The sequence below is a fragment of the Xylocopa sonorina genome, chromosome 3 (assembly GCF_050948175.1).
Source record: "Xylocopa sonorina isolate GNS202 chromosome 3, iyXylSono1_principal, whole genome shotgun sequence".
In the NCBI taxonomy this organism is placed as follows: domain Eukaryota; kingdom Metazoa; phylum Arthropoda; class Insecta; order Hymenoptera; family Apidae; genus Xylocopa; species Xylocopa sonorina.
The window spans coordinates 3,311,453-3,331,751 of NC_135195.1; the positions used below are offsets into that span (position 1 = coordinate 3,311,453).

At 48.9% G+C, this 20,299-nt stretch overlaps 1 protein-coding gene across 1 annotated transcript in view; it reads left to right on the forward strand.

Annotated features, from left to right (window-relative positions):
- Positions 1–20,299, forward strand: part of Sema2a (Semaphorin 2a) — a 436,386-nt gene that overhangs the window by 50,626 nt on the left and 365,461 nt on the right. The gene's annotated exons all lie outside the window — the stretch shown is intronic.

The window sequence follows — 20,299 nt, forward strand, 5'->3', positions numbered from 1 at the left end:
GTCGATCGTTCGGACCGTTCGTCATCGGACGTACCGCTAATCGGATCAACGTTTTAGCCCGGGCGACAGGTGGTGGAGTCGGCTTTTCGCTTTTTTCGCGTCGAGGGGGAAAAAAAATGAAAAAGAAAAAAATTTGCTCTCCCGCACCGATTATACGATGTACATATTCCTTCCCTTTCGCTCGTCCTCTCACTCTTTCTCTCTCTCTCTCTCTTTGTCTCGCTCATCTGGATTATACTCGCGGGCTGACAGCTACGGGGCTAATGTTTCCGTTGCGTCGGCGGAACGGGTTTAAAAATGCAGCAGGACGTACTCGTAAAATGTCCAGACTGCGCCCGGGGTGGTGTAGCGTCGCGAAACAGGTGGGGGGACGCGGTGCACGGTACACTGGCGGTGGCAATGAGGGGGTTCGTGGGGAGTCGAGGGTCGCGTCAGGGGTGCTCTCCCGCGGGGGTGGGCTGGCCGGGTAACCGTCGTGTTCGCGGCGAACCCCCGTCGCGTAGCAATAAATTTGTTTTAAAAAGCGCTTTTGTTCGTTCGGTGCGTACGTGTGTATTACGCGCTGGTCTGCGTGGCACGCGCTGAAAAACGAGCAGGACGGACGCTAAATCTCGGCGCAAAATACGATCCGGCGTGCCTAGGGGGGTGGAAGTGCCTGCTCCGCTCGTAGCGGCTAGTGTGACGATCAACGTATGCGGATTTGCACGAATATCGCCGCGGTATTTCCTACGAATGAATTTACGCGAACCCTTGGCCACGGTGGGTAGGGGCGGTTCCGACTCTGGCAATATTTTATAGCGATTCGGCGTGAATTACGGCTCGAGTCCGCGGTTATAAATAAAGTGCGACGGACGTTAGGCTGCGAGTCCGCTTTTAACGTTTCGTGCTTAATTTGCCGGACGGATCGGCCGAAATTGAACGGCCAGGCTCGTTTCGCGCGCGTTCGTCCGGTTTTTCGGTAGCGATGCGAAGTTATGCACCGCGGAGAAGGTACGAACTCTGAAATGAAACATGTTTCCACTTTGCGGAAGCTTGAAATATAGCTACTACGTTTTTTTGGTTCCTCTTGCTATAGAGTCCAGAACAATTCTAGGGTATTTATTGGAAACCAACAGTCTCGTTTCGAGGCGTCTTATTTGGTTACCGACAAGTTCGCAAACATAAAATGCGACTCTAGCGCGTAGCAGAGCGCGAGACAAACACCGCTCTGTGCACGTTGCAAATACAAGACTATACCAAACGCCAATCCGTGCGGTATTAAGTCAAACAATTTACGTAGCACAAACGTGTGCCTAACTCGCGACGTTCTCAGAGAACTCGTAGATAAACGCGCGAGAAGACCAGTTAAAAGCGACGATTTGTCGGATGAAGGATATATCTAAACGGCGTGAACGAAGGCCAGAGAGGGATGGCACGGGAGCGACACGCACGCGACAGAACGTGAGAAGGAAAGAGAGAGAGGGAGAGGAAGATCGAGAGCGAGAAGGGAACAGGCGGCGAGGGAATCAGCATGAAAATCCCAGCCACCGTTTACTTAATGATGAAAGTTTCTACCTCTGCGAACGAGTCTGGAGCTTCCGGAAGCTCTTAAACCGGATTTAAGGTGGACGGGAAACGGGCGAGATCCCGACGGTCCTGGCGTCACGTCGGTCCCGTGGAATCGGCCCCCGGAATTTCCCGCTGAAAGTTACGGCCGATTTGAGCGCGATGCGCTCCTGGATTTACTGCGAACGCACATATTATTCGAGTACGTGCACGCGCGTCGCTGATATTAAATATTCGAGAAAATACGGGCCCGGAACAAAATGCGAACGTAACCGAAGAGGGGTAGCTGGCGGCGGAACGGTTTTTCGTTTTGTCGGGGGCCGTGTGTCCTGTTTCGCCCTTTAGCCGTTGTAGCGAAATTTCCCGTCGTCCAGGCGGACATTACCGAGCTCCAAGCTATTTATGCGTTTCGAAATTCGTCCGCGAAATTCGTCGACGATGGGATCGCGAATTTCCGACTCGACAGCTACGAAGGAACCACCCTCTCTCCCTTCGTAATCGTATTTTGCACGGGGATAATATCTGAAATCGAGTCGTTCCGTTCGTATATATTAATTCGAAGTTGGCGAAAAATATGTGAAAATCGTGCACGGATTGAACCTCGATCCTTCGACGGGAACGTTAATTTACTTACACGCGTATCGAATAATTTTAATCGCGATTATTCCGGGTAATTTAATTCCGGGGCGCACAAAAATTTCATAACAATCGGATGTAGTTTATAATCGCGATACAGCGAATCGTGACTCCCTGATTAAAATGAAACTACGCCGTTCGATATATATTACGAATTTATATATGCAAATTGTGCGTGTATCGGGACGCGAAGCAATGCGCGAATATCGTCGCGATTCATTCAGTGGCGAATTAAACGGCGGACACATTTATGGACCATACGTGTCGTGTACATTTTTAATGAGCATTTATGAGCCGTACTTTCGCAAATGACGCCGCGTGTATGATTAATACGCGATTCGAAAATTTTCGTTTCAACTTCCGCTCGTGTTTTTCTTTCAGGTTCGCCGGCAATTTCAGTGAAAAACACGAAATTATTTTCACATAAATGTAGATATCATTCGTAACGTAACGAAAACGAATAGCCACAGTGAAATAACAATTTATCCCGTAAAATCAATACAGGATTACGGTAATTAATAATCGCGATGAAACAACAGTCATACATCATAAAAACTGGCGAGGAACGCGTAGCGAAACAAGTCTCGCAACGCACCCAACCACATCCGCAGCTGTAACTCACAATTACTGGTGCTGGGGAGGAGATTCACTTACGCGGATTATCCACCGTGCCGGAAGTGTCGAAAGTTCCGCGGCGTTGTAATATGTAAAGGCTGGACGATATCCAGCCGTGTAATACAGCGGCGATAGAAAGACGCCATTCTCGCCCCGCTCGGCTACCATCCCGGGAGATGGTGGGTGCAAGAAAAGAGAGGAAAATCCCATCAAAGTTGAAAGTGCCGAAAGTTAACGCCGCTCGTCCGGTCGTCACGGTTTGGTTCTCAGTTTTTCTCCACCAGAGACTCGTAGACGGTTCCATCCCCTCGCGCGCACCGATGCGCCGTCCCTTTTTCTCGTTCCGGGCCTGGCCGAACAAGTGGAAAAGTCGTGGGCGTAACTCCGTCGCGGTGACGAGCTTGCCGCTTCCTTCTTTCTCTCGCGAGTCACCAGTGCGGCAAGGAGACCGTGAACGGAAAGAAAGGGAGGAAGGACAGGAAGGAAGGAAGGAAGGAAAAGTGCCGCAGGGGAAATAATACGGTCGAAAATCTACCTGCACCCGCCTCTCTCCCGTTCCTGCGATGCTCGAGGCTCCCGGGAACGAAATAACGGCGAGCCGCCACCACGGAAAATTCAGAGTCAACGACAGCGTTATTGTTTTTCAAGAGTTTCCGGCCTGAACAGTGGAAGTGACGCGAGGCTAGGGTAGGATCGACGGTGGTTGCACGCTCTGGAACACGGGGGCGCGGAAGAGCTCGAGGCAAAGGCGACGCCCTTTTGCACTGTCGGCGTTCAGGGTAACGCTGCTTAGGTGTGCATCGAGTCACTTTGAAATATCGTGGCCGTGGCGAAACATCGGCGCGGGTTCTCGTGACAACGCGCCGGGTGAAAGTGGCGATACCACGCGCGGGGGTTGCATCGCGTGGCCACCGCCTGACGATGCGACGCGCCGCGGCGATATTTAATAACCACGCGACGGTTCGGTTTTGCTGAACATCCGAGCGCCGTTTAAACGATTCGAATATTGCCACGAGCTGGTCGCGTTCGACGCTTTTAAACGACGGTTTAAACGAGGAAATAGCCGAGTATTAAAATCTATACGGTCTATAGGTATTTAAAATGTAATTTTTTAAATATACTCTCCCTGTTTCTTTTTTTTTAAATGTAAAACGCCGACACTCGCAATAATTTTTATAAAATCCTCCACTACTACTGGCGTGTACACGTCTATGTATTCGAAATGCTTGCGGCAATTACGATTAGCCTCGATCTGAAAGAGCAGCGGGAGCGTTCGACGCTAAAACTGGCCCAGACTTCTAAACGATATCCATCCACCTCTCTCTCCACCTGACCATCTACCAAATAAACCTCCGCTGATGCATCTCAAGCCCTGACATTCGGACTGTAAAAAAGAAAAAAAATGAAAGGAGCGGCCCGGTACACGCACAATCCGGCGAATATTACCTTGTCCATTTTGTTTGATCGCCGTCGGGAAAAAAAAACCGGACGGACCCCTTTGTACCGCGTCGTAGCAGCAAGGAGATAGCGACTGAGAGAGAGAGAGAGAGAGTAGAGAGCGAGCGAGGCTGCACCGGGGACTCTCGTTCTTTTTTCTAGCAGTCTGCAAATAACTCGCGCACGTTCGCCGAGAGATTCCCGGGCTGTCCCCGTGGGAGACCGCATCTAATCAGGATGAATGGCCTCGCCTAGTAGCCTGAGCGGTATCCCAACCGACGACTTACGCCGACACACTCCGGCCCACCCCCGGCATTTCACTCGATTCCGGGGCCAAGCCCCCGGTTGTCATCGGTCTTCATTATAAAAGAGGTCCGCGCGCGCTGAGAGAGCTAAATCTCGTTTGCCTGTCCTCTCGTTTTCGGCGCACAGGACTCGCTGGATCGTATACAGGGTGTTCGCCAACCAGGTGAAAATCGACGAGAAATCTCTCGATTGATTCTGCGAATGTACGCGATCGATCTTGAGAATCATACTTTTCTCGAGATGTAAGCTGTAATTTTGTTAGCGGTAGATTTTTAGTTCGTTTCGTTGGATAGAATTGATCGTCGAACTGGTCGCGGTTGCTCGCCACACACCCTGTATGCAATCGAGGGAAATCAACGGATGGTTCGAGGGACGTTCAAAGTTCGGGACCAGAGCGATTTCAGGCAGAAGGACCTCTTCAACTTTTCGCTTGGAGTGCCACCTTGTCGATTATCCGTGGCACGTGATACGTCAACCGAGGCTGGACCCGACGAAGGCTTAGGAGAACACTTGGCCGAAAGGGATGGAAAGGGGAGGGAAAAAAAAAGGAGGAAATAATGAAAGTGGGCCAATGAACACGCAGACGCGTGGCGGTGCCGATCGATTTTCACTTTCGTTCCCAGGAAATCACGGGCCTGTGCGTCGGTTACCTTACGGAGGGAGCGATCGCTTTGGGGTGGCTCGTCGAACGGGGAAATTTGGTAAACGTCCACGTATTCGTCTTTCTGAGTAGATAGGCTCTGTATTGTTTCCACTCGTTTTGGTCTCCGTTTAAGAACAGTTGTACGATAGCCGTGGTTGACGATTTAAAGTTAAAAATTGTATATAATTTTGTAATTCGTGAAACGAGCAGAGATTGATCAATAAAAAATATTGAATGCAAAATTGGAGCAATCATTTTCTTACCTCAACAAGGTATAAGGGTTGATCAATTCTAGTTAACTACAATTTATAATAAATTAAAGTATCCAAAGTAGTTTCCATTAGCTATCATTTACAAGAGGCTAAGCTACGAAGAGACGGGGGTTGGATAAAAATTCAGTTCGACGGAAGGAACAAACGGAATCGATATTATACATTACGGTTCACCGACGTTCCTATTTCCGCATTCATCTCGAATTTAAATAGGTAAAAAAGCTCGTTCCCCGTTCAGCATGTACGTGTCCATTTCGAATGGGCGATTTTTCGACGCGAGGCGACGCGCGGTATTAAACGGCGGACGTTAATAAATATACATGCGACGATAATGCGTTCCTCGCTGCATAATCTCGACGGAATGATGCGAAGAAAATTCGCGTTACGTCCGTAGATTTGGCAGCTGTTCGCGAACGGGAAAAGCGGGATATCGCCGACGCGGAAGTGGGTTAACGGCGATCGCGTATGCAGGGTTGTTTTCGTCTTCTCGCGGAATGGGATGAAATTTCGAATCGCGTTGGAACAGCAATACGAATGCGTCATTTTCCACGCGGTTATTCATAGACTTGTCCGTGACAGTGGTAGACGCAGCGCGGCGGTAATAATCGATGAATAAAAAGCGGTACCGGATGTGGCGGTCGCTGAACACGTCGCGGTGTACACCGCGCTCGCCAGTGGTACATATACACCGTAATGCAGACGTAAAGTATCGAACGGCTTCGAGTGCACCGTAACTTCCTTCTCATTTATCCCATCGGGGTCTACGTTCGTACATTTTTCACGGGGCCTGCTCGTCGAAAGGGAACGATTTTCTAGTTGACGCGCAAGCTCGGGTGTTACGATCGCTGTGTCTGTGTCACTGAATTTTTCAAACGTTTAATGCCTAGGGAAATTGAGGTAGAACGTGCGGCCCGAAACGGGAGCTCGAGGAAATTCGATAGGTGGAGTGGAAATATTCGCTACGGGTGTACGTGGACGACAAGAGGTTTACAGATTTATAAGAACATGATTACTTTATTTTACTTTATATTTTACATTCTACCATATTTTTACTAAGTAATTTTTTAATGTAAGTCCATAAATCCCAAATGTACATGTTCTTTTTTTTTTTACTCAAGCTTTTAGATACTTGTAAATCTTTCAACTTCAATGTCGTTACACGAAGAGCGAGGTAATCACGAAAAATAATTCGATATTAGTGACCTTAGGCCACTCGTTTGGGAAAACTTTACGCGAAGCGGCTTTTGTTAGCCCTGAATGGCACTTGAAATCGAGTGTATCCGCCTCTCTTTCCGTCTCTGATAGCGGAGGGATGAAACTGTTCGGGCTCGGGCGTTTTCTCGGTCTCCTCTCGAAAGTATCTGTTTCTTCTTCGATAAGTTCCTACCCCTTGTCCCGGTGGCGGCGCCTAGGTCGGCCAGAGGAAATCCTTAAATCGACTGTCACGACTGTCAAAGGGAGGGAAATTTCATCCCCCTCCGGCGATCCTTACTCACAGCAGTCGTACGTGAAATGATGTGTTAAATTCGCGGGCTCAGCGAGAGGCCGCTTAGAAGATGGGACATCGAATCGGAGTAAAAAGATTTTCGACCGTTCGAAAATCGGTAAATTTTCCACGGGGCGCTCGAGAGCGTTCGCAAATCTACGCGACAGCATTGTGCTCGGATTAAAGTGGGGAACGCCACGGTGAAGTGGTAGGAAATATGTTATTACTCGACGACATCGAGTGAAATTCCATTCGTGCGCCGGTAAAAGAGGAGTAAAAGTTAGCGTAGACTTCTATTATCGAAAGAATTTTGTCCGTGATCAAATTTAGTTTCGCGAGGATTAATATTAAATTCAGAATTTTGAAATATCATCAATAATTGAAGGAGTTAAAACAGCCTCTAAAACTTGTTCCACTGCGATAACTAACTCGACGAGACTAACTCGCATTGAAATATTTTCTCTCGACGAGTACCTTCTAGGACGAGGGACAAAAAACAGAGTGGAAAGGAAACGTACGCTGGCCTCTCGGCCGAAATCAAGAGCATCTAGAACGCGAAAGGCCGTTAATGAAGTGAGCCAAGTCCTCGAAGATAGTAATTTACAATCCTTCTGTTTCATCCCTTAAATCCCTACTAAACGATTCCGTTGGCAGGTCCTTCCTCAGACTTATATAATTATTTACGTCCTAGTTCACGCTCGTTACCGGACAGAGAGAAAGAGAGGCTCTCCAGCCTCGGAGGCAGAGCGCGCGTTCTGGACGAACGGCGAATCAAGGCGACGAATTAAGAGTCCGCCGGGACGATTAACCCCGGAAATTTAATCTCGCTGAAAACGAGGGACGATTTAGATTGGTACGGCGCCCTTAATAGTTCCTGCGAAAAGAAACGAATAAAGTCGTACCGTACTCCAACCTCTTGGGTTCCCAGCTGCGAAACACTCTCTGTCTATCTCTTTCTCTCTCTCTCTCTCTCTCTTCCTCTCTATCTGCGCCACCACTACATCGGATATTCGAGTTCGAGCGGAGCACGGTTAATTGGCAAAATTACTACGATTCGAAGGAGAAATAATAAGAGGAAAACACATTACCGGATACTAATTCGCGTAGGCTGGCTGCGAAGGGAAGGAAGTAGAAAAATTCATAGCGAGCCGAGCGAGAATTCTACGTTGCTGAAGAGATCTCGTATTACCCGAACGGTGTAAACGTGTGTACACGTGCACGCGCGCGCGCCCAGCACGAGCGCATTACGAGTGAACAGTAATTAACGTGTTCCTCCTTTTTTCGCCCCGGTTCTTTCATCTGTTCGCGTTTATTATTCGCTTCCTCTTCGGCGGGCAAATGCGCGCACCCCCGCGCTCGTAATCACGGGAAGAGAAGGATCGAGGTACGATCCCCTTAGACTCTGATACTGGAAATAAAAAAAAATAAAAAAAAAAAGCCGAGAGAAACGAAATGTATAAAAAATAGGGAAAATGTATGTACGTGTGTACGTTGGCCTCTACGGAAAGGGTCGTTGGAATGCGTCGCGCCTCTGGTTCTCATAAACAGACTAATAGTGGGTTAAATCGTTGGAAGTTCTCGCCGTGTCGCGATTAAGTTAACAAAGTGCGCGGCAGTTTACATACATTACAAGTAACGCTGCCGAAACTTCCGAGACCGCCTTTTCCTTCTGCCGTGGTCTGGCTGCGTTTTCGAAAACGGCGCCTGCATAATTAAACCGATGCAACTTTGACGCGCGTTGTAATTGTTGGCCACGGAAGGACACGCCGCGTTTATCGTAACAGAACGCAAACCTGGCTGAAGCAGAATGCTGATTCGATCAGTTTCACTCGATGGTGGAACGTGCAGATTCGATCGCGCGCGTAGCGAAGTGACACCACTTTCAGGAAGGGATTCGACGCGCGCGTCCGCTGATAAATTATTAATACCATCAGCGCGGCATTGCTTCGAGTACAGTTGCTCGTGCTCGAGGTTAATGACTGGGACGCTTCAGAATAAATTGCCGTCCCATTTCACCCCGAACGGACGGAGATTCGCCCGCGCTACATAGTTTTTGAGCTACCCAACGAGGCGGCAGAATCTGCGACGCTTTTGTTCCGCCTCAACCCCCGGCGATTATCCTCGACGGCGATCAATTATTACGTTAAATTGCGGCCGGATGTAAGAACGGTTTTTAGCGCCGGATAGATAATGCGGGCGAAGTTGTTCCACGGGCCGCTAAAAGTTTCACGGGGGTGTATAACGGCGCTGCCCGCAAGCCGCGATTCCTGCCCGGAGTCGGCGATGAAAATTTCACCCCCTGGGCCCTTTATTGCGAGGCTTTCACGCGTTATCCCTGAAATCCCGTTCAACGCGCCGTTGATGAATGGTCCCGTGCATCCTTTTCGTTAACCCGCTCGGTTTTCTAATCGCGCGGTTGATGCGAACCGTGCTTGCTCTCGCTATAATTAATAATTCGTTGTAATTAATAACAGTTTCGTCAGAAGAAGTGTAATAAAATCAGCTACGTAATCGTTGAAGTGTACGCGTTCCAGAAGCGATCTCGCAAGCATTTGACAGTGTTAGAATATTGTTTATTAAAATGTAGATGTACAATAATTCAGAGACCCCTTCGCCTTGTACTTTGGAAGTTTCCAAGTAAAACCTGTGGTTCTTTGTAATCTATGTTTCAGCAGCATCCCGTAGACTTCATAAAGGGGACCGTCTAGATGCCTACATATCTTTTTATACGCTTTAATCAGCAACACCGACCGCATTGCCCGCTGCCATAAAAGTTACAGCGGGATTCATTTAGGCCCCGCCGAGCCGCAGCCCTCCGCGCGAAGGTTAATTATTAAGCCACCAATACGGACACGGCCCCAGCCCTTAATGAAAAAGTAAAGGTAATCTTAAAAAATCCCATAAAGTTTGCATCCTCGAGCGCCACGGGGGGATGTAATTACGCGTGCGCCCGTGCACCCGCGTACGTGCGCCCACGCACTTTGCGAGGAGCCACCCTCTCCCTCCCGGCTCTTCCCTCACCGCCGTCCTATTTTGAAAAATTCATTAACATTATGGCAGGCATGCTAATTTTAGCAGTGTCCCGCAAGCCATGAATAATTTAGGCAATGGGATGGTCTGCCACTCCGAGGATGTATTTCGTCCGCGCGCCGCGGAGAATTTCCACCTTGCGTTCTGTTGCACGTATTATATCCACGTATTCGCTTAAATATAATTCGTACATCCCGAGACCATCGTCGCCACTGTCTGCCGTTGACCGAAGGAGCACTTCAAACGCGCCACGTCGCGTGTCCCTCTCCGTATCTTCTATCTATTTGGATTAATGGGATTGCACGACGCATAATAATGGCGAGTGGCTTCGATGATCATTTAAACGAGTTCTTCCGTGTTTTGCGCGTCGCGTCGTGTTTAGAACGTCCCGCGAAACGTTCGTGGGCGACGGAATACGTCTTGACACGTTTTTCGATCGGCGAAGATTAGCGGGTCGGCTGGATCCAACCTGGGTCAGGACGGATTAGAATAGGTCAGAGGGAATTAGGGTGACACGTGACAAGGGTAAACCGAATTGGATCGTGTCGCGGGACCCAAATAGTAATCGAACTCATCTCCAGTATTATATGTACCTGACTGAAACAATCCTGGCTTGGTACGTACAAACACGCACTTGATGTATTCCCAGCGGTGTCGGTTTTGCACACATAAGGATGCGTTCATTTGACGGTAACATTATTGCGCGCCGCTCTCGTGAGTCAAGTTTGCCAACCCGCGTACATTTGTCAGCGCCGTCGCGCATCGGTAAATTTCAAAACCACCTCCGTTGATTTTACCTCGCCTGTTTTCTATTACTTCAAAATCCACGACACTCGAAACGAAGATATGGCAAATCGTCGATGCGAAACGTTCCGTTGCCCTCGAGAAAGAGCTCGTACGTTACAGCAGAAAAAATGTTCCAAGCACGAGCGAAGCGGAAGTCGAAACTCCGGCGACCGCAGTTCGCAACTGCAGTTAAATACCGTCCACGGTTTAACTGCAGTTCCTCGTCCGTGGAAAAACGGCCGGCTGTTTAATGTCAGTCCATACCTTCCTCCGTTCCGCGTCGGTCTTCCGCGAGTCCTCTCCCCATCGCGCGGACCCGACGACCGCCCATTTGTCTATCCGCGTCGCTGGAACTTGTGCGGGGGTGCGGGCGAGCAGACGTCGCGACCTCGTCGAGGCGAGTCCTCGTCGGCCGTGCACGCTGGTGCACGTTGAACGGGTGCAACCATCCGGTTGCAAGGGGGTGGGCGGCAGCGCGGAAGGGGTGCAGACGGCGGTGGCTAGACTCCTCGAGAAGGGCTTCGCGGTATTATGCTAATCTCGTTAAACTGAGAGCGGGTCGGACGGTACTAGACCTTACACACTATCGTATTAAGATAATAACAATGAAAGGGTTGGGCGCGCGACGAGGCATCGGTCGACGTCGTCGTATTATTAGCTCAACGACGGCGTACAGGCGTAATCTCTTCGCCGCTTACGAGGTGGGTAACACGGGTATTCGTCTCGCGTTTCCGATAATAACTTGTCCGAGTTATCCGAGCCGAGGTTTTTGTCTGACATCGCCGCTGCGATCGTTCCTCGGGTAATCGTGAGATTGCTGGCTGGTCAGCGGAGGGATCGGTTCATTCTAGGGGGCATTTGGATAGAGGTGGATGGTTCGCCCGGGTGGTTGACCAGTTTTAGTTTGTTCAGGCGATTCGTCGTCTGTTTCGTGATTGGAGTGCTTTGCGTGGAATTACGAGATGCTTCTTTGGGTATGAATCACGTCTGTTCGAAATGGCAGGTACTGTGCTGGCGTGAAACGCTTTAGTCGCGCTGGCCACAAGAGACTTAACCATTACTCCGGTTGATTCGTTCGAATATAATGTCGCATCTAGTAAAATATGAAATTGCTCCTAAGTAATTGTGTTATTAAATACTTGTGTGAGAATCGTTGATCTTTTTCCGCAGTTCTGCCAATAGTACGTAACGCATTAATAGCAATTTTGATGCATCCGCTGCGCCGCTTGGGAACCGTGGAACTTTAACTCGAAGGAATGCTCTTTGTTCCGCCGAAAATATGTTGCCCGATAGAGGCGTCGGAGGATGGCCGCCGGCGTAATTTAATTTCGAGAAGTTTTTGCGGAATGTAAGCAGAAGGAACGCGGGCAGCGGGACGCGAAAGAAAGCACGGGGCGGGCGTGCAAGTGAACCGTGGCGAATCGGGAAGCCGTGAAAAAGCTCGAGCGTGGATAAAATTTTGCCGGCGTTCCGTGAAATTTCATAAACTGTGTTAAGCGTGCGCGCGGAACAAACGTTTCTCGATGTTGCCACCCGCGGAAGATGTTGCAACTCGGAATTCCTCGGCCGCCGCGGACGTAACGTTCAACAAAAGCTTGTAACTTTCTGCCCGCTGTAAATTCAAGTGAAAAGCGTTCTTCCGTGTAACTTGGTTTAACCAACCTGTTAGCGGTGGGAAAGCTTTTCGAAATTGCGTTTAAAGTTGCGTCGAAGTTAAGCATTATACTACGCGTCTCGAAGCCTTTAATCGAATTTTATGATATTTTCAAGCGAATCGTAGGGACGCGAGGTTCGAGTGCCTTTTATTCTTAACAATGCTTTGAAATTCAACTACCATCCCCTTGGATTTTATTCCCCGATATACGCACGCTCGATACACCAGCTTCGCTACTTGGAACCTCCGTTTTTAATAAAAACACAGCTTTCTAACGTAATCTCGTTTGGACGATGGAAAAAAGAGAGGAATACGTCATGGATACTTATAAATTGAGGGAAAGCTCACTCTTTATATTCCTGTAGCACAGAGGGAACTTGAACGGGAACTCCTTTATAAAATCCCCGAACGAACCCCTCACTCTCTCGAAGCGCGCGGATAGAATTCAGCTTTAAAACTCCGGTAAGCCGCGCGCCATTGCAGGCACGTATGGCCGCGGCCGATACCGGGGCGAGGCGGTTCATAATCGAAATCACATTACTGGCGAGAAACGAGGAGGGATGGGGTACCCTTATTCCCCGCAGAGCGTCATCATCTTGGATTCTGATTAATAATTACGTTAAAGCCACCGAGTCCTCGAGGCAGTGTCGCACCTTCCGACAGATTATGATAATGTAGTCCGTTTCGAGCTACCGGGGAGAATTTTCCGCGATAGGAGTGGCTGGGCCCGCGCATAAATATGGAAGAGGCTGATTGAAGGGAGGCAAGGGAGCAGAGATAGAGAGAGAGAGAGAGAAAGAGAGGGAGATCCCCGCGCGCAAGCTCCGTGTTGACTCAAAGGTACGGTGAAAAGGAGCAGAAGATGGAAAAGCGAACGAGAGCCGAGCAGCGATAAAGCAAACCTTCGCCAGCGCCTCCATTTCTTCATCCCCCTTTTCTCGCCCATCGCGCTTTACCTCGCCTCGAGCCGAAGAAAGGACCGCGGTGTCGAGGCTTGGGACGATTAGGACCAGGTGTGGCTTGATTGTCGCGTAATATACGCGGCTTAAGTTTATCCAGCGAGGGATGCTGGTCGCGTTAACGCGGGGTGCCGCTTGGATTTCTTTTATTGGAACGTGGCGCGATCCTCTCGCGAATCAGCTCCTATTGTACGGCAACGACGAATCAACAATCTCATCTGATTCGAGCGGATCCCATTTTTAAGGGGAACGTCTGACTAACGCCCTTTACGCGCGCGACGCGCGTGGCGATGAAGTTCGTCAGGGGGTGCGTTTTTAACGTGGAGTTCGCAATAGGCGTTTCGATGAATTGTATTCGAGGTTTTATCGAATTTAGCTTAAACTGCGAAGCTTATCGAGTGATTATCGGGAAGGAAATGATACGCGATATTGTGGATGCTGTTTGGCGAGGAGATTACTGAAAAATTAAGGTCGATGATTATTACAGGTAATTGCTTGTTGTAATCTGCATGGAGTTCGGCCGAAAAATGTTATTCCCCGCAATTTGCGCAAATTGGGACTATTGTATTAATGGGCGAGCAATATACATAAACTCCAACGGCGTTTAATTTTGGTGTACAAATATCGCTCTGTCGTGAAAATTGAAATTATAATACTTATTAGCGGACGATACGCGTATACACCAGTATCAGTATTAAATAGAGGATTAGGACGTTATCGAAGCCTTTAGGCAACTGCAATAATTAATTGTTTAATGTTCATTGTTGCCACTGATGCTGTTGCGACCCAAATGTTGCATTCCACTAAGTTATACCTATTTATGTCTATGAAGGTACAATAACGTAGAGTAACCATGATCGTACCAAGAACATCGCGAGAAGAAATAGATAGACGAATCAAAATGGCGGTCGTCCTAGCTAATTCAATTTCACTTCCTCTTCTTGTCCTACGCGTAACCAAAGGAAGTGGCGTCTGAAATCAACGTTCTTCATCGAGAACATCGGTCGGAAACCAACGGAATGCAAGAAAACAGTTACCACTGCTAATCAGATCGCGAGGACAAAGCTTATGATACATTGCGTCGCAGATTGCGGAGAATATTATTAAACGGGCCGCGCTTGTTCCTCAACACGAAGGTCTTCCCTCGAGCTCTTTAGCTGTAGGATTAAGTAAAACGCTGGACGTTTCCATTCCGGCGCAACAGGTGAGACGCTATGTCATTTTTTAACGGACATTACTAAGCATGTGTTGCGAGGGCATTCATCGAAAATTTATGTGCCCCGTTCACCGCGGCGTACGGAAGAAAAAAAGGAGTAAGCAACCCCCGGTGCGCCTCTAGCTGCAAATAACGCGGCATTATTCACCTTTTAATATTATATCAACTACCCTGCCGGCCTCGGTTCGAGTGCATAAATAAACCATATCGATACGCGGAACCAGCGACAAGAAAGGACTCGCGCGTAAAAAGATCCTGCTGCCAAGCTAGCGAAGGGTTCGATCGGCTTCGAACGAAGGAAACGAACAATGCGTCAAGAGAATCTTCCCACTTGTCGCATAAAATAGTCAAATTTAATTCCATCTTCCCTGTTTATCGTTAGATTAAAAAAAGAAAGCGAAGTCATTACACAGAAACGTGCACGAGGACAGTGAGACGAATCTTTTCGCAATAATCGAGAAACTCGCACTGGGGTGGAAACAAAACACGAGTCAACGATAGACCGTCGCGAGACGAACGGTTCTCGGATAATCTATCGGTAGCCCAGGAAGTAGTCCAGGTACGTTTAAAATGCAGGAAGCTTAGCGTGTCTGCGCGGAGATTGCAGCTGGCCCTCAGCCAGCCTGTTAAGTGGTCCACGTTTTCCATCGGTACGTCGGTCTCCTTGCATTTTCTGTCTTCGACATTTTCCAGCCTCCGTCCGGACGCCCGCTGCACTCGTACGCATCTGCACGTCCTGAGGGTGATGCACTCCTCGCATCGACGAGTGCTTTTACATGTTCTATTCGTTTTAATCGCTCGACCGTGCACGCACCCCTCCGTGGAATCGAAAACTACTGGGACATTTGCCATTGTTAGCGAATTTTCATCATGCCACACCAGACTGTTATTTTATACGCGACCATATTTCATTTTTTAAATTCGCGACCCGTATACTTGGTCCTCCTGTCGAAATCAGTTTTCGAACGTTTTTATTTATCAGTAACAATTGTTTTTTGAACTGCATCACCAGTGAGATACGATGCTTTCAGCGTTCATTAGAATCGAGCGAGCGCCGCGAAGCCCTCTCGAATGCTCTGCTGGTACAGGTATATCCAGTGGAAGAAAATTAACTCGAAGAGATCGCCGTTTAAGTTGCTGGCCATTCCCCTCGATTTGCATATCGCCAGGCGACCGGAGTTTCGCGTTTGTTCCGGCTCGAGCCGGGCAGCGTTTGAATTTAAACAGTTCCTCGTTAGCGGGTGAAAGAAGTATCGCGGGAAACGGTGCCGGTATACTGATTAGCAAGTTGACGAAGTTGATCTTTGTAACTACTCCGCCGTCGTCCACTAGAAATATTGAGAGAGACAGAGAGAGAGAGAGAGAGAGAGAGAGCGCAGAGAAGTTTCGTGCATTGTCAGTTTGGAAAAAGTTCGCGGCGTTGGATAATGCGGGGAATTCGGTTTAACTGTCGCGACCAAGCGGAAGTTTCGCGAATCGCTGGACGCGAAACGAATTACTCGCTCGCGTCGAGCGTTATCGTCGCGTTTAATTACCGTTCCTACTTTCGTGACTTCCGTTGTAGCTGGTAAAACGGCGCTTCGAAGGGATCATTTCGCCGGCGATTGATCCGTAGCCTCGCGTAGCCGCGTTGTGTATTCGAAACGTCGCGCATAGAACGCTGGCGCAAATGTCGAGCTAATTGGACGTGGGTTACGCGTCGGAGAGTTAGAGTAGATGGAATTAGGAATTGTGGAAACAGGTATATATGTATACGCGCGTAGAACGAGACGACGCCGCGGCACGCTAATTAACATTGCGCGCGGGCGGGCGCGTTAGCAGATTTCCTCGTTAGAAGGCCGCCTATCGCGTCTTTGTTACCGTTCCAGTCGGCACCCGGGACGCTCTCAAAGGTATTACGGGCCTCCGACTCTTCTTATTATCAAACGGAGACGCGTCCTTTCGCTAATTATACTCGAAATCGATTAAACGTAACTTCCCGTAGGAATCCGCGAAGGAGGTAACGATGAATTTAATCACGTTCCGCGTGCCACTCTAGGTGTAAAATGTAATCACGCCGCGAGCGTGCAGCCAAAGTCATCAGGAGTTTACGCTCCGACGGTTTGTTTGCTATAGTTACACGCGGCGCCACGATAATCGCGACGCTTAGTTTAGAAGTCACGGAACCGCCCTCGAACTCCCGGCCGCCGGTGCCTCTCGTTGTCGTCGAACTCCGATTCGCGAATCATTGACTCCGTAATTAAAGCCTTTCAGACGAGTAACCAAGTGAAAACGCGCGCTCGATGATCGAAGGTGTATTATTCGCGATCGCGGCTCGTTCGTTAGACCAGAAATATTATATCAAGCTGCTCGAGGTACGCGCGCTCTCGATACGTTTCGCCAGCGAGAAAAATGGTAACTCCTCGAGCACGTGTAACGAATCGTCTGGCGCGTTCCCTCGCGGACTGAAACCGGTTCGCGAGTTTACTCTGCTCGTTGCCATTTCATGACGCGAGGCTCGCACGCGACACTAGCTAGGAAAGAAGTTTTAACGAGACGGAACTTAACCGGGCGAAGTTGAGGCTCCTCGAAGTTCCACGAATCACGGAAAACTGTTCACGCGACTGCCTCGAAGAATCCTACTCTAGCAGCTCGTTTCCCTTTCGATCTCTTCGTTCGTCGCAAATCGCGATACAAAATATCGTTCGCTCCAGTTCTATGGATTCATCGACTGACCATCGAATTGCATGTCTCATAATTCCTTGCCACCGTATCGGTTCCCTGAAACGAGATTCGATTACGATTCAAACGATGCGACAATTGTTTAAACCGTTACAGCGTTTAATCGAATCAGGGGACCAACGATGGTACCGTTCACTCCTTCGAATTACGCACAAAGAGGAAGGAAACGGTGGCTGATTTCAACGCTCGCGAAAGTCCACGTTTCGCTGAATTAAATCGCTCTCCATACCTCTTTATGCGCATTACACTCTCATATTTCAACTCTCTGGTACACGGTCGATTACTGATTTAGCCGTGCATGGATAACCTTCGAATGGAATAGCGTTCCCGAGGAACGTCTCCGCCGCTGGTCCGTGGTATCTATCGGGAGTTCCAACGTTGGGAGCATCGACGCGTGGCCATTATGGTGCACGCTCGCGGACTTCACGCGTCAGCGGATACACGTGATTACGTCGACGCGATTGTGTCCGCGCGGAGGACGCGCGTACCTTCGAGCGCGCGACGAAGGTGGAAAAAGTGGAGGATCGTCCCGTGCGCGTGGAATGAAAACGGGAACGGGAGAGAATGAAACCGTAGCTGTAAAATGGGAGGTTGATAAAAGAGACCGGAAGATAGATCGTTCCTTTTCTCTTGGCCGTGAATAATAAAGCGTGTGTGCCGATTAAACTTGTAGCCGTCGACGGTGGAGGGCGGTCTTTATATACCAGCGATATAGCGGTATGAATTTGAAAGGTTTTTGTTAACCAAGGATTCCAGTCAAACTTCGCTGCCATTCTTTCGCGATACGCCGCGGGATTGGAATCGTAATGAGATTTTACATTTTTATGGAATAATTAAAAACTTTTTTGATTTAACGTGTGAAATATTTCAGTTGAGCGCGGGTATAATGCATTAACGGAAGGTGGAGTCACGGGGGGAGAATTGTTCGGTTCGTTAAGCGTAACGAACAAACGTGTCGCGCGAAAAGAAACTGTATTCAACTCGGGAGTTAACGAAATTCGAATTCCTGCTGAAAACAAGTTACGATGTCAGTGTCGTCCGCTTTTTCGTAATCGCGACTGCAACAATCTGCGGGTTTATCGAGAGTTCTACTTACTGACCGCTGGTCTATTGGTCTATTCTACTACTTTCATGTCCAACCGCAACGTCCGCTACCACTGCGAACCGTGGCTCGAATTGTTTCAAGCGGTGAATCCACTTCAAAGTAATTTGTCCTATTGAGGTGCAACGTAGACCGCATCGAGTTCAAAATCTGAACAAACTAATACCTCGAACAACCGCTACATTTTCATTCGATCTAAAACACCGAACTGCTATCGTACAGCAATAGAAATCGCTGCACTCTCATCTGAAACGTGTATTACGATATACAAGTCACGTGTTGGTAATGGAACCGCTCCGTAGAACCAATAACACGCAGATATCACCAAAAGGCGTGTCAGAGTGTAATACAGGATCAGATCGAAAGAGAATGGATTCGCGTGGTACCGGCGGATGTCCGTTGATGTTTAGGAAGCAGTCGAAATGGCTGCAGGAGCTCCTATAACGCAACAATATTGGTCTGTGGCTCAGACAGGAAAATCTGCTTAGCAAGCATCGCCTTCTCAGCCGAGGTTGGCGATATCGAGGCGTTTTCCGGATGTGTGCCTTCAGAATAGATCTCGTTCGTTCACGATTACTCGTGTGACGGAAAAATCGACCGTAAATGATGTAACGATACTAGTCTACTGTAATCGAACTAAGATTTTCTAAGGTCTTGATTCGTACAACGATCATTAGTAATCGCATCGAATGATCGTCTTGTCGAGGGCAAAGTCGCGCCTGGCCACTTGTGTTTGACGCAACGGTAGCCACGCGATGGTTTCAATTATCGTCAAAGGTGCCATTACCGCAGAGACATTTCGCGCGCGGTGAATTTCTAGCGACTGTAATGCGACGTGGCGCTGGGCCACGTTACATTAGACTTGTCACGTAAATGGGCTCGCCGTAGCGTAGACATTAGAGACGCGGTCGCCTCTAAATTTCGATGTGACATGTCACCATCGAGCCCTACATTTCGCTTAACCGAGCAAGCGTTGTGACCAGTGGGAGCTGTGCGCAAATGGCTGCCACTGAAACGGCATTGTTCGCCGTGAAAAAAACGCGGATACGCGATGCTCGAGTGCGTTAAGAAATCGCGACGTTCGTTGGGACTGAAATTAGAAACCGCGTTTCACCAACGGCACGATACGACGTTACGTTTCCAAGTGACCATGGTTGAAATTTCTGAAAACCATCGAGCAACGTCCGCAGCGGCTGCCCAGGACCCAGTAACGCGATACATTCCGCGCACAGGTGCCTTGCGAGATTTTGCACGAATGTGTATCGCGTTACGCGGCAGATTGAAGGTGCACGCGAGCCATCGTGCACGAGGCGAGTTCGTTCTACAAACGAATTCCTGATCGTTTAACGCAAAGTCGAATAGTTCTACCCGCGGCTCAAGTTCGATGACGAGTAAGAAGCTCGTTCGATCTTATCGAGTTACACGTGCTCGAGTCGTTGGAGTGGAATCTCTGTGGATACGCGAAAGAATCTCAACTTGAAATTTGTCGTGGCTTCGAGTTACTCAAGTTCGAGGAACGTAAGAACAAGCTACTTGACCAGTGACGAGTGTGGACATTTAAAAAGGTGGTTCGAGTCAAGTGAAACGACAAGTTCGAATTACTTTGATAGAAACGACTTGAATTCAAGCAACTCGAGTTACTTGTACAAGGCTGGACGAAAAAGGGCGACCAGCAGTGATCATCTTTCGGCGTAATAACGTCTGGGGCGTGGACGGACAGGGGGATGGAAATTATAGGGTGTTCCTTTTAATTACCGCGATAGGGTGGCTCGAAATGTCGAAGAAAACGTTCGTACAGCGAAGAGGTTTAATTTAATTAGTCGATCCGGCGTCGATCGGATCCAGTCGGCCGTCAGAATCCGATCGTTACTGGCAGCGACGACCGGGAGGG